At 36.6% G+C, this 14,474-nt stretch overlaps 1 long non-coding RNA gene across 2 annotated transcripts; it reads left to right on the forward strand.

The window, feature by feature from the left end:
- The first annotated feature begins 1,226 nt into the window (after positions 1-1,226).
- LOC148219739 (uncharacterized) lies at positions 1,227-12,138 on the forward strand. 2 transcript variants are annotated; one of them, XR_015799550.1, is made up of 3 exons: positions 4,288-7,242; positions 9,532-9,946; positions 10,952-12,138. It is a non-coding gene; the product is annotated as an uncharacterized LOC148219739 (long non-coding RNA). The 2 variants fall into 2 exon arrangements; XR_015799549.1 differs by lacking the exon at positions 4,288-7,242 and adding an exon at positions 1,227-4,255 and having other exon boundaries at positions 9,532-12,138.
- The last annotated feature ends 2,336 nt before the right edge of the window (positions 12,139-14,474 follow it).

A 14,474-nucleotide genomic window follows, 5' to 3' on the forward strand; every position in this document is an offset into this window, starting at 1 on the left:
CTTTGGTCCAAGAGGCACTGAAAGAAGGAATCCATAACCTTTCCTGGTCTTTCTTTTCCTTGAGGCGAGGATTGAGCTGTCGTGGGGTGTCTGCGGCTCTGTCACTCCTCTGGCGGCAGTGGATGGACCGAGCCTGGGGAGCTTGGGCAGTGCTGGAAGAGCTGGATGTGGAGGAGCTGGCGGGCGCTCGGCCCCGCAGGACAAAGGCGGAGCAGCTCACGGGAATCCTTCCTCGCTGGCATTCCCGCTGGCGGTGCCACTGGATGGCAGCATTGGATACGCGGTGACACCCGGCTCAGCCTCGTTTCACATCAGCCGGGCAAAAGATTGATAGCAATGCAAATGTATTTATAACCACTAGAGATAGCCACCTTCCACCCCAATTAGCCTTTGAATTGATTTAGTGAGAAAAACATCTATTATGGAATAAAAGTCTTAGTGATTAGTGTTGCATTATTTCACTACGTTTGAAATAGCTCTAGGTAAGAGGGTCTTACAGGCATCAATAAGCTTTAATATTATAAAGTGCTTTTAGGCTACATCAGAAGCAAATTGCAGGTCGATGGTTTGTTTTCTAAGTTAAGTATAACTACAGGTACAGTGGGTGTGCTGGGACTCTGTGGCATTTACAAAATCTAGCTTACAGAAATTTCCTTTTCATTCTTTTATTTTTAAGACGGATTATTTCACTGATCACAAAAACGTACCTCTTTCTGCGAGCTAAAAAAATTAAGTATGTTTTGAAGCTGTCTGATTTTTTTTTTCCTATATTTCCTTCTTCCCAAATGCAGTTTGCTACAAAGAACATGAAGCGAGAGGAATGGTGATGATTCTTTCTCTGGAGTGTGATTCCTGGTGGTACATCAGGTACATCCTGACGTCTGACTGGTACTGCTAGGAAAGGACACAGGAAAGAAGAAAGTCCTCAGCTTCAGCTGAAATTATTACAAGGGGTTGGTATGGTTTAAGGCTTCTAATATAAAGACCTAATTTACGTCACATTGAGTTTCAATTATATGTTGAAAATGTTATTTATCTGAGAGGCAGAATTTCCTGATATTTGATATTACTGTGCTGTTTTTGCTGCTTTGCAGCTATGATGTAAATTAGCTTCCTTGCTAAGGAGTACAATGTGAACAAACAGCCTTTGAAAACAGAACTGGAGCTGTAGCTGGATGCTTCCCGATTCAGATTCTGCACCTCCCCCCTTCCCCCCTTCCCCCCTCCCCCCACTGTAAAATCTGTGCAATATTTGGTTTCTATTTATGTATTCATTTGTGTTTATATAAAGGATGAGGCTTAATGAAGTCTATGCAGTCACAGCGGGATAAACCACTGTGAGATCAGATGTGGCCCTGTGCTATGTCTGAGAGCAAGACTTTCGAGAGTGTTATTCTCTTCATTGTTCCTCAGTTCATCTTTATTTAATATATAGCTTATATGGGTAACACCATCCTTTCAAAATATACTGTTAGCATTTTTAGTTTTTGGGAAAAATTGCATATTGTTGTGGTTTTTATGACGATAGAAAAATACTTTATGCAATCTAGCATGCTGGTTTTGAGGGCTCAAACCACAAAGACCACCTTTCTCCCACTGCCCACAGCAGCTATTGTGGCTGTTTCAAAGCCTAGTCTGAAATTTACCTGAATTCCTAATCAATGCTTGCATCCAGATGGCAGAGTGTCTTTATTTATGCTGAACAAAGATACCTTTCTTGGTACAAAATTTTAAATACATTTTATATGTTTGTATTTATAGTTTGCTTTCCAACATTTAAACAAAGAGTATGGAGACAAAGAGAAATGATAAAATAAGAGAGAAATGTTAGCAATCTTTGCCAACAATATCTTTGAATACACAACAGGACTGAAAGGCTTAAAATCTAGAATGCCTTATAAAAATTGGAAAAAAAATCAAAGGGAATAATTCTACTTTTAGTTTCTTTTGTAACCCTGTTTTGGATATCTACAATGCACTGCAGCATTGATACCAGATAATACAATGATATCCTACTTAGTCATGGTGAAGCATGCTTGACGATCAATCAAAAATCAGCTGGAAGCAAAATCTCCTGAAGGCAGTGTGGATCTGAAGGGATTTGTGTGTACATAAGTGCGAGATATGCAAGCTTTCAACATAAATGGCATACGTGAAAACTACGCTGGGATTTAAAATATATATTGTACATTCTGCAAAATACTTGCTCTTGCTTAGCTCTAATTCTAAAGAAACAAGCAGTATGATAAAAATAAGATCCAGAGAGCTAATATTGGCATTGATTTTTAATTTGCACAAAAGTTATTGCAAATATATATCAGTGTCAATTAAAGCAGTTTCATTGCTTACAACATATAGGAAATCAGATTCCATAATTACATTTGCCATGCGGATGGTAGCAGTGTTTCCAAGGTTCAAAGGTCACTGACAATTAGCATAAGATTTAAAATTAAATTACACTAAATATTGTTTACTATAATTGCTTGAAAATTTGACAGGAGAGTATGAATGTTTAAATATAAAGAATATATTCTGGCAGCAAACCTCAGTTGTCTTTTTTCCCCTAAGGTTTTCATTTTCAGATGTTTAATTTTGCATTTGGTTCATAGAAAATAGTGCATGTTCCACCTAGGTAAGCAGATAGAGCTTATTTACCGTAAAGACAAGACTTCATGCAATGTTTGTAGCAGTCTGGTAACATGACAGTGTACATAAGATTAATAAAAAGGCAAATGTAATAATCTGGAGCTGGTTAAACGTTTCAGTGGACAGCAGCAAAAAAAGTCAGTTTGGTCATAACTGCAGGATACTATTTGTATTTGTTAGACTTCATGGTCTGATTTTTCCCAACAGAAATTTTTAGCTCAATTTCTTCTCCAATTGTATTATATTTTTAGTGGTTAAAATATATGCATATGTGAGTTCAAAGTTTAGTAGATGCTTTTCCAAGGAAGAAAATATTAAAGTGTGAAGGCCTTTCTGCATGGGCACAATTTTAAAGCGGGGATTATGATAACAGAAAGAAGATTTGAAGAAGAGACACTGCTTCAATTTTCTCCGTAGATACAATTTGAACATTTATAGAACTATTTCTGCAGCAATTAATGACATGACACCACCATGAGTATGACACTGGGGAACCTACCCTGGCTGATCTTTGTCTTATGCCCTGATTGGCAATCTCAGATGTGCTAAGAAGATCTGCACAGCCAGCTGAATATGGGATCTACCCCTTTATATAGCTGTGGAAAAGAAGTGGAATAGACTTGGGCCTATTGTTGGAAGGTATTGCTAATGCTTCTTTAAATAAGGGCAAGCTGTCAGCTGTGCTCAGAGATGTGATGGTTCAGCCACTCACGGTCTGTGAAAATGTTGCTTGATGCTAATGCTTTCTTTGATGGTTGTCTCATGTCTGTGGGATTGGATGATGTTACAGTCTATGGTATGTGTTGCTTAAAGTTCCTTATGTCAAGTAAAAAACATGGATATGGCTGGAAGTTAGTTAGTTTAAAATTAGCCTAAATAACCAGCCACTTTTCAGAAGATGGAAACCTACAAAAGTTCACTTGAGTGAAGTTTCAGACTGTACATAAAACTGTAAAAAACTATATCGCATGTCCAAACTTTTGAGAGAGGCAGAAATGTCACAGAAAATGAAAAACTTAGATTTCTTTGAATGCTTTTTTTTCATTCATAACAGGTGAGAGTGTTATGACAGATATGCAACATTTTACATATGCAAGATGTAAGAACACTTTGGTTAAAACTTAAAAATGCATAGTAATTTTTTCCACTTTATGGAACATAAGAAAACATGCCTTGAACTGAAGAACAAGGCAACACAACATTATCTGAGTTAGAGTGCTGCATATTTCTAGGGGTATGCATAAGGAAAGTATTAATGGATTCTGCAAGAAATAATCCACACTTTACAAACAAGGTTATTGTTTAAGAGGCCATGTGGAGGGCAATTCTGACATTAAGAGAACACAGGTGAAAAAATAACATGCTTTTAGTCCAAGTTATTATATTAATGAGAAACCAAACTCTTTTTCAACTTCTGGTTAAAGATCAAATGTGCTTTATTTAGGCAATAAGGTGTCTTTCTATTTCCTGTACAGGAAAGAAGGGTTATTTGTAGAAAGTATTCAAGGATCAGCAGTAAATGAGTTTGAAGCAAAGGTGAAGCCAACTTTCAAGAAACACCATGAAATTGCAAACTGGTGATGACACTACACATGAAGATCAGCTTGAGGTAACATACCATCAAGACTGTAGTCCAAAACTGGCAAAGATTTTTTTTTTGTTAAAGCTATGTTGGTTTTAGATGATTGTTCTAAAATTATAAAACCAGAACTTTAGACTTTTGTGTATATGATTTCTGGATCAAGATTTCTGGAAAGTAAATCAATTGCCAATGCAGATAATAGGTATATGAATATTATATGGATTACTTGAATTGCTACAGCATGTCACATTAAAAGCTGTGTTAAATGTGTGCACACCCTACTGCTGTGTGAAAAAAGTTCCAAAATGCATTACACTTTACAAAACACTTTACAAATTGTAGGGTAATCAGTTTATAAAAACAAATGTAATAGAAGATTTTTTTTTTCTGCATGACAGAAGATGTAGGAAAAAACAAATGTTAAGTCTCCAGCCTGAGAATGGGCTTGAGAAGAACAATGCAGAGGTCCTTTAAAGACTTGAAAACGTAGGATGATTGAATCAGATATTGGTTTTCTGTTAGTTTGTTTGTTTTTGTTGGGTTTTGTTTGTTTTTTTTCTTTTTTTTTTTGTGTTTTTTTGATTATGATTACTGTTTATTCTTTTACCTGAGAAAGAAGTAAAATTATTTTTTGGTTTAGATGGTAATATTTAATCAGCATATTCTGTGCTGTATCTCTTGAGAAACACACAATTCTCAGTTGCCCTCTCTCCCTTCTTTCCATTAGTATCTAAAACTTTTTTTCTTTTCTTATGATACGTGCTTTTACTAATCAGCTCTATTGTGAATTTTATTTAATGACCAGAGTCAGTAGCTAGTCTGAAACTAGAAGAATGTCCTAAAGTTACAGAAACACCTAATTTTTTTCATCTGAAAACACTGAAACATACCTCTAAATAAGAAAAGTGAATGTTTATGCTGTGCCAACTGCTCTAGGAAATTTGGTGGAATTTGCTATTATAGTTGGTATTTATATAGCCAAAAATATATTGTTCTATATTTGAATTTTTTACAGCAAAAGTAGTATATGCCTTCTCGGTTTTTGTCTGAGGAATGTTTTTCAGAACAAAGGAAAAAAAGAGCTGGATTTTACAATAGGTTTAAAAGAGTTTGAATTTATAGAAATAGTTTTACTGTATTCACTGAAGCAGCATAGAAGAATAACACTGAAGATTTAAGATCTCCCATTTTATCTATACCTATTTTTGAGAACTGGAAAAAGTTAGTCTGCACCTAGTACACAAATAAGGTAAACAAATGCAATCCCTGTAATATTTATGCATTTTATTTAAAGTAAAAAAAGTACCGATTCTTTAGATATTTGTTTTTGTATGCTTACTGTTTTAGCATTGAGGCTGAAGAAAACCTTTGTTTTACAAGAAGTTTTTTAACTGTGAGAAGTTAAGAATAGTAAGAGGAAAAACTGAAGTAGAAATGAGATGGCTTTTTTTTCCCACTTTTTTTTTTTTCTGGTGTAGAGAGGGCAGCACTGTAATGTATTCCAAAGATCTGTTGACTCCTTGTCAACTCCTGATATTAAACTTTTTCAGTTGATGTGATTTGTACTGCATAAGTTCAAAATTCCTAGTAAATGGCTTGCCATGTTTCAAAGATCTCCTAGAAATAACAACTGAAATGAAGGAGAAAAAGCTTGTGTGTTTATCTTGGGGTTATGTTAAGAACAATAACTATCTGATGTACTTCATTGTTGAGAGTGTTTAGAAACTGGTTTGTAAGTGACAGGAATTCAAGTGGTGTGAGCCATTATCAGGACTGTCACATTGTGGGCATTCTCAGAAGATACAAAGTGTAAGATCAATATAGTGATCAAAAAAGGTTAAAATGAATGATGGGAATTCAGAAGATAAATCCCACTAGATCAGGCTTTGAGCAACCTGGTCTAGTGGGAGGTGTTCTTGCCTGTGGCAGGGGGGGTTCAAACCTTTATGATGATCTTCAAGGTTCTTTCCAACCCAGACCAGTCTATGATTCTATGAAATAAGATTTCAAACTGAGCAGGAAGATGATGATGCACCTCAGTGTTGGATATGTCTCCCAAAGGCAGGAGACTCTGCAAGCAATTGCTATATCAGAACCATTTCTGATTATTTTTGCATTTTATCGATAAGAAAAGGACTCCTGCAGTAATGTGTATTTTCCAGGAGTAGTTTATCCAGTTGTAGAAATTTCATGGACTTAGGTCAAGCAGGGATAGCTGATCCCCATTTGTGCATGTTTTGGTTTTCAGGCCTTTTGTTTGAATTTTTTCCTGAAATGTTTCGGACCTTGTTATAAAATAGATATCAGGAGATGCATCTGTTCACCTCTGTGGGCATAAGAGACGACCTTGGGAGTTCCAGCTGCTTTGTATTGCCCAAGGTCACAGATAAACATCATGGAATATAAGCACAGCACAATATGGTAATTATATGACGTTTTATGACATGCAGACAAACATTAAGCAGTCCTTTTCCCAAGTATTATCTGCTCTTACAAGCTATGCCATTCCCATTTTATAGATAGGAAACAAAAGCTGTTAGAAATTAAATCTCTGTAATTCTCTGGTGTAGGCCACACTTTGAGTATACACTGCTTGAATCTAAAGCTTCAGCCAGCAGTTCTGCCTCCACCTAGGACACAGGATAGTTTGTGTTTTAGTGGCAACATTAACAGATACAATGGCATGTTGTAAATGCACTGTAAAAAAATATTTATTTAAATGAAACACTGAAGCTCATTTCTCTTTCTTTTTTTTCTTTCTCTCTTGAAAACCATTTTACTTTGGATGCCAATTATTTATTTAATTAATAAGAGTGCCACTCTCACTATTCCTGTTTAAAGGCTAGTTAGCCAAGGCCCTCTTAATACATTGAATAAGGCATAATTAGCAATGAGTCAATATATTTTTTAGTTTAGTTTTGTGGTTTTTTTTAACTGGCTCTTCCAATTTGTGGAAATGTAGAATTTGTTTCCATGGTAACTTTCAGACTTCAAGGCTTGTGGGAAGAAGACTGGTAGGTGTATGATTTAGATTATACTTGTTGGGTTTTATTGTGTTTTAAATGTGTTTAAGTTGAAACAATTTAGAATAGTGAGATTTGGAAGGCTTGACTGTAATATTTTGCTAATGTCTTTGTTATTCTCAGGTAGAAATAATTCCAATGAAAATTTGACTCAGACTAGATTTGGTGGGGTTTTTTGACAATTTTAGATTTTTTAATGAAAAGAGCTTATTAAGCAATAGTTGCATTTGTGTACTGAAATGTTATTTGCATGCTGCTATTTCGAAAAAAATCACCCTTTATTTTAGGACAATGGACCTTTTTATGAATAAATATTGAACTTGAGGCTTAATTAAATACCCTGTGTTTATTGTTATTAGTTCTTTATTTAAGCTGTTTTTTTCTTTATTATTAATTAAATTGTCTAAATTACCAACCCCTGAATATTCTTACACCATTTCCCCTCAAGGTTAAAGTAATCTGAAGGAAGATCTTGAAATCTAAAAATAGTGCTGCAGGCCAACAGTGATTTCAGTATTATTAAATACAAATGTGAACCTGTTTTTGATTGAGCTTAAACCATACTTTTTATACAATGCGAGTATGGTTACTATCTTCTTAAACTTGATTTTCTTCTCTTGTAGGCATTTTTAATACAAAACCCATGTAGTGGTCATCAAGATCGTGTATGTATCTATGTAGAGCTGGTCTTGAAGGCAGGCTTCAGTTCATCTTCATTCAGGAAACACCTTACATCTCTAGTGTTTTAATGTTTAATGAGTGATTTCAAAGATGACAGGGATTTAGGGTTCAAGTGTGGACGTATGTGGACTACGGGTTATTTTCATTATTCTTAATGTAAGAGATTTTCTCTGACCAAACAACTTCATCAGACCCAAATGCAGCATCTGAACTGTTGTAGTAGAAGAAATGTTTGTTTTTTCAGTAGCTTACTTTTCTTTGGTTAAGCTAATTTTTAATGGTTTTCTTTAGCTTTCATAAGAAAAAGCTTGTACTTAAATGCATCTGTTTGTGGTTTAGAAAACATTTATTCATAAAACTGAAAGCCTTGTGAAGAGTAAGAAAACATAACATATTAAGATTTTGGAAGAGAAATCCTTCTGCTGAGAAGGATTTGGCATTGCCTGGAGTTAATGACTCATGCAATTTTACTTCTAATTTTGTTTGGATTCTCTCCATAGAATATCTTTGCTTTCCCAGGTTTTTGCGGTCATGAATATGCATGTGAATCTACAGAACGGGTAGCAAATCTGTCCACTTGCTACTGAAACATACCAGATTGGGACAACTAATAGACAACTACTTAGATAGGATTAAATATGCCTAATTGTATGTTTTGGTGGGTTGATCTTGGCTGGATGACGAGTGCCCACCAAAGCTGCTCTATCACTCTGCTCCTCAGCTGAACAGGGGAGAGAAAATGCAACCAAAGGTTTATGGGTGGAGATAAGAACAGGGAGAGGTCACTCACTCATTGCTATCATGGCCAAAAGAGACTGGACCTGGAGAAAATTGATGTATTGCCCAGCAGCTCAGAGTGGAATAATAAGAAGTAAAACTGAAACTCAAAACAGATTCCTCCCACCTCTTCCTTGTTCCTCAGGTCAGCTTCATTCATATTACTTTACCTCCTCCACCCCCGCAGTGGAGGGGAACAGGGGAAAGGGCTGTGCCAGTTCATCACACATTGTCTATGCCTCTCCTTCCTCCCACACTTCCCCTGCTCCAGTGTGGATCCCTTCCAGGAGGTGTAGTTCTTCAGGAACAGGCTACTCCAGCATGGAATCCATGCGGGGCCACCAGTCTTGTCAGCAAACCTGCTCCCATGTGGGCTCCTCTCTCCATGGCTCACAAGTCCTGCAGGAGCCTGCTCCAGGGTGGGGTTCCCACAGGGTCACAGCCTCCCCCAGGCATCCACCTACTTTGGAGTGGGCTCCTCCCTGTGCTGCAGGTGGATCTCTGCTTTCCCAGGGACCTCCATGGCTGCAGGACACAGCTGCCTCACCATGGTCTGCACCACGGGCTGCAGGGGAATCTCAGCTCCAGTACTTCAACACCACCTCCTTCTTTTTGGCACTTCATTATATGTTTTAGTAGGCATGGGAATATGGTGTCAAAACTTGGACTGGATGATCTTGGAGGTATTTTCAACCTTAATGGTTCTATAATTCTGTGATTCACTGACTTTGGTATTCACAGGGCTGTTGCTCTCTCACTCTTCTCTGACTGCAATTGCTTATGCACAATAAATTCTTCTCCTTCTTAAATCTGTTATCCCAGAGGTGCTGCCACTGTCACTGAGGGACTTGTCTTGGAGGAGGTTGGCATTGGATCCATCAGGCTCGAATACCGCTTCTGGCTGCTTCTTCTGGAATCATGGAATCACAGAATCAACTAGGTTGGAAAAGACCTTTGAGATAATCAACTCCAATTCTGACGTAACACGTTTGTATCAACTAAACTGTGGCACTGAGTGCCATCTCCAGTCTTTTTTTAAATCAGGGACAGTGACTCCAGCACCTCCCTGGGCAGCCCATTCCAATGCCCATCCACTCTTTCTACAAAGAATTTTTTTCTGATCTCTAGCCTAAACTTTCCCTGGTGCAGCTTAAGACTGTTTCCTCTCATCCAGTTGCTGGTTGCCTGGAAGAATGATAGGACAATAGGAAGATATCAGGCATGGAAGTGAAATTTGGTATGATGTACTTGGAATGAAAAGTAATAAGTTGTTAAGTGTTTGAGTGTTTTTTGTTTTGTTTTAGAAACATCAATGGCCTTCTTTCAAGTTCTGTTCAAATTCTTTAGACTTGAGAAACACTTATTACTGCAAATGCGTGATGTGCTGTCCCCTTTGCTCTTAGAGTAGGGGAAAAAAGATAATTCACATAATACCGTATATTTTGTGTCAAAATCAGTAGGTCTCTGAATCAGATCTCTGAATTTTCAGCATCTCCCCATCCAGTGTTATTTCTTCTCTATTCCTTTCCTTTTTGCCCTCATGTTAGTATAGCACTAACTTTTAAGGCAAATTAGTTTTCATTTTACTGTTCAAGTAGATGGAAAAGGCAGCTAAAAGAAATGAGTAATTGACTACTGTAACAATAAATTAACTGTCAGACTTGATTCCTTTGTGTCATTTGCTTACCCTAGAAGCAAAGTACAAATACAATTAAGAGAAAGGAGGCCGTGACAAAGATGGTTAGTTGCAGACGTTTCCAACTTATGAGTGAATAGTATTATTTTGTGGTTATGAAAAATATTGGTAGATAATGATTTTTTGGGTGGATAGTCATATCTTAATTTACTGAATGCTTAAGGGAAAGTCAGAATCCGAAGGGTTTTCTATTGGTGGTGGGGTTGTTTGTGCTGATGTTCTATTTTTATTGATAGATTGAATTTCTGGGAGAAAGGAGGCTTCAATATAAGCAGTGGATTCTTTCAAATTGAAAAATATGAAATGTGGTAAAAGTTCCTGGGGACCCAATTGTGAATAATCAGTAGCAGGAGCTCTGCTTGTCAGTAAGACCCAGATTTGCTTCCCTGTAAGAGTCTATTGGTTCTTAGGGCCTAAAAGAAGCAAATGTTGACAGCAGTGCTTGAATCAGTGTGGTGTTTTTTTACTGCAGGCATGTTTTTTTACTTTGCAGAGGCATAATGGTCATACTGTTGTATAAGTTTCTCTGTTCTTGTCATACATTAGATTTTCCAGGTGAAAAGGACTTCAGGCACTTGACTGACACAACATTTGCCCAAGAAATTGCATAAACAAGTCGGAATCTTCTTCAAACAATTGCAAAATAAACTCACTTTCTCAATAAAAGCTTGCTGCTAGTAAACACTTCCATGCTATTGTTGCACAAACAGTAATGGATCACGCTGTCCAAGTTTATGTCATGTTGGTGGCAGATGGCACGTAATAAACAACCCGCTGTTTTGATTTCTGCATGCTTTGATTGTTTGTCCAAATGAGCAATAAGTGTAGCTAATGTTTAGGCTCCAAAATATCTTTGACTGTGAGTGGAGAATGCTTCACTTGCTCTGCTGAAGCAGATATTCTCTATTCTTGTTTTCCTGTCAGAGTTCACAAAACAATGATACCCTTGAAACAGCTGCAATATTTGGTTCTCTGACCGCTTGACAGTATATTAGGTATGTGCTAATAAAGTATTCAGTGTCTCCTGTCAAGGCTAGAAGGAAGGATTAAGTCAAGGACACTTAGTTTGCCTAGTCTGCTATTTCACTCTTTTCTCCTTCTTCTTACTTCCAATCAAGAAAAAAGAAAAAATTACCTTTTATTCTTGTTCTTTCTGAAATAACACCCAAATCTATATTTTAAAATGTCTTTGGATTATCCTGACCCATTCTTTTTCTTCTGCTTTATTCCAAAATCAACGAACAGGGAAATTTAATTGTACTATTATTTGACTTCAGATAAAAAATTACCTTGTAAAAGCCAATTCCAGTTGGTGCTGATGTGTTTGCTTTTTGAAATATCGAACATATGAATGTTTGATTGCTCAGGATCAGATTGGATGTAATTTCCTTGGCTTCTTTGATCTTTAAAGACAGCAGGAGTCTACCTTTTTGAATAGCACTTGAATATAGGTTAAAAAAGGAAAAAGAAAAGTAGCATGTGTGAATATCAGGGCAAATTATATCATTATATCCTGAATGACATGCCTTGGTATTACAATGCTAAGCTCTCTGTTCTCAATAAATAGAGTTATTTAATTCAAATATGTGTATGAAAATTGCCATTTGTACGATTTAAGTCATGACCATTTAACTATTGTAATTGGAATTGATTGCCCAAGTCTTTGTAACTCGGTTCCATGGTAACAGTTTGGATATTAGTGTGCTACAATAAAATTGCCATGACTACACTGACTGAAGCCTTGATCTTAAAATGAACTTCACACGAATATGGGGATTTGCACTTGTCTAATCACTGGCATTTTCACACCCTGTTGAAATTAGCGTGCAAAACACTTGGGCATGGGCAGGAAAGATTGCTGCTCTGAAACACTTAAATCTTAATTACTCTGCTCAAGGGTCAGATTAAGGTGGTTTTTTGAATAGTTTTGTATAAAGTTAAGAAATTTAGAAATGGCTAAATTGAGCATTGAGCTGGTGTTTGTGTTTGTAATAAGTAACAACTGAGAGCTAAACAGGGAAAACCTTTTTTCCTAATATGAATGAACAAGATTTCTGAAATCCATAGACTTCCACAGACTGTAGATAGCCATTGATCGAGCCTCCACCATAGCAAAATATGCACTTCAAGTTTTTTCCAAAGCTGCTATCACAGGGTCCTCAGAGATCTCACTTTCTGACATTCAGCTCAATTTTACCTGGCTAGGAAGGTGAGAGATTAGTTAAAGATGGATGAATATACAAAAATCAGGTAATTAGAATCTAACAGGAGTCTTTCAAAGTGGCGCTTGGGAGGGCTCCTAAAGGAGACAGTTACTTCTGAAATGTTGATTTACCACTTCTTGCTCGTGTCAGCATTTGATATAGGACATCGTATATGATAACCCCAGAAGATGGAATAGGATAAAAATTTAAGCAGTCATTTAATAGATATGTATGATTAGGAATTGTTAGTTAGTTAGGTCAAGTTATCTTTCCCTAGATTAATGCAAGCACAATGGCCATGGGGTGTGAGGTACATGAGTTAAGCTGGAGCTTTGTATAGGCAAGCATTGAATGAAACAGCTTCAGTGTGAAGTTAACAATAAGATTAATTTTTTTGGGTCTGTCTTGGTTTAGAGCATGACAGGCTTGCATCTGACTACCTTATATAGGTATTGGGCATCTTTTAAGACAGGAGGGAGAGATGCAGCTTTAGAGAGACTGATACTTCAAAAAGCCTGATTGAGCAGCCTGAAAATGGAGTGATATGATTCCTTCAAAAGGAAAGCTCCTACTGGTAAGAGCTTTGGTTGGAGGAGAAAGACTGGTAGAAAGGCTCTGGGGGTGTGTGTGTGTGTATTTCACATTTGTGATTGTGATGTTATGATGCACAATTCAGTGTGGTGTTAAGCAAAAATAAGTGAGCTAATCAAAGTCCTGAAAATTTTATAGCTGCATCAATAGTGCTTAATCAGTGCTGTTGAGCCAGTTAAGCCTTCTTCTCAGGGTGAATACAATTACTGCAAACTGAGCTACATTCTCTGGTTACCAGTATTCTCTGCCTTGTAGGTATATACTCATATACCTAGTCAGATATATCAGTATACTTATGCAGGGTATACACTGGCATGAAAGATTGCATGTGCTTGATAATGAGAAAAAGATCTTGTCATGGGAATAACGATTGAGAAAATAAACTATTGAGCTGAAGAAAGACTCTCCCATCCCATCATGCAAAGACCTTCAAGAGAAGGTTAAGAGAATGTTAAGAGCAACTCCTAAGAGGTTATTTGTATGTTTCAGAAAATTGATTTAATTCCCGTTTCCTCACTATTTAATTCTAATACAAGGATCTTAAAAGTTTTATTTGACTGAAATAATATCCTTTAAATTGAATTTCTGCAATTTATGAGCTTGTTAACCAGATTCACTTTTTTGAAAATTTCCAATCTGACTCAAGTCAGTGTCACCATTTGAAGTAATGGTATTGCATATGAAATAATATTTTTAGATATCCCCAAAGCCTCAGAAGCTTTACTGTTAAGTGACTTGTTAGCAGAATGTCTTGTTGGCTGGTATAGAGTTGCTCATAATACTTTTAGATTTCCTGTTGAGTTATAGCTTATACTATTAATAACATGTAGAAGAAGAGAATGAAAAAAAAATTGAAGTTATTTCAGAGGTAGTTGGTGAAGTGATGACAAGCTGATAACAATTATCACTGTTGTTACTGAATGGTAGCTGAAAAAAAGTTTCTTTGAAATCCTGTTTTTTCACCATTATCTGGAAAACACTATTGTCTTTGGGGCATAAAAATTAATCTTTCCGTGCATCAACACAACAAAGTGCTTGCCAGGAGTAATAGCGGGTCAAGATATTAACAGTAAATAAAAGGGAATATGTAAATATTTGCAAGTAAAAACCCCCAACACTCTTTACAACATTAAGTGAGATTGTGCATGGTGTTAAATCTCATTGACATATTATGTTGAAGACAAACTTAAGTGATTTTCTCTGTTCAAGTGAACATAGGGTGCTGTTTATTCAAAAAGGCTGAAATCTTTTTGGACTACAGGTTTACACTGTGC

Source organism: Sturnus vulgaris, chromosome Z (genome assembly GCF_052056855.1).
Source record: "Sturnus vulgaris isolate bStuVul1 chromosome Z, bStuVul1.hap1, whole genome shotgun sequence".
In the NCBI taxonomy this organism is placed as follows: domain Eukaryota; kingdom Metazoa; phylum Chordata; class Aves; order Passeriformes; family Sturnidae; genus Sturnus; species Sturnus vulgaris.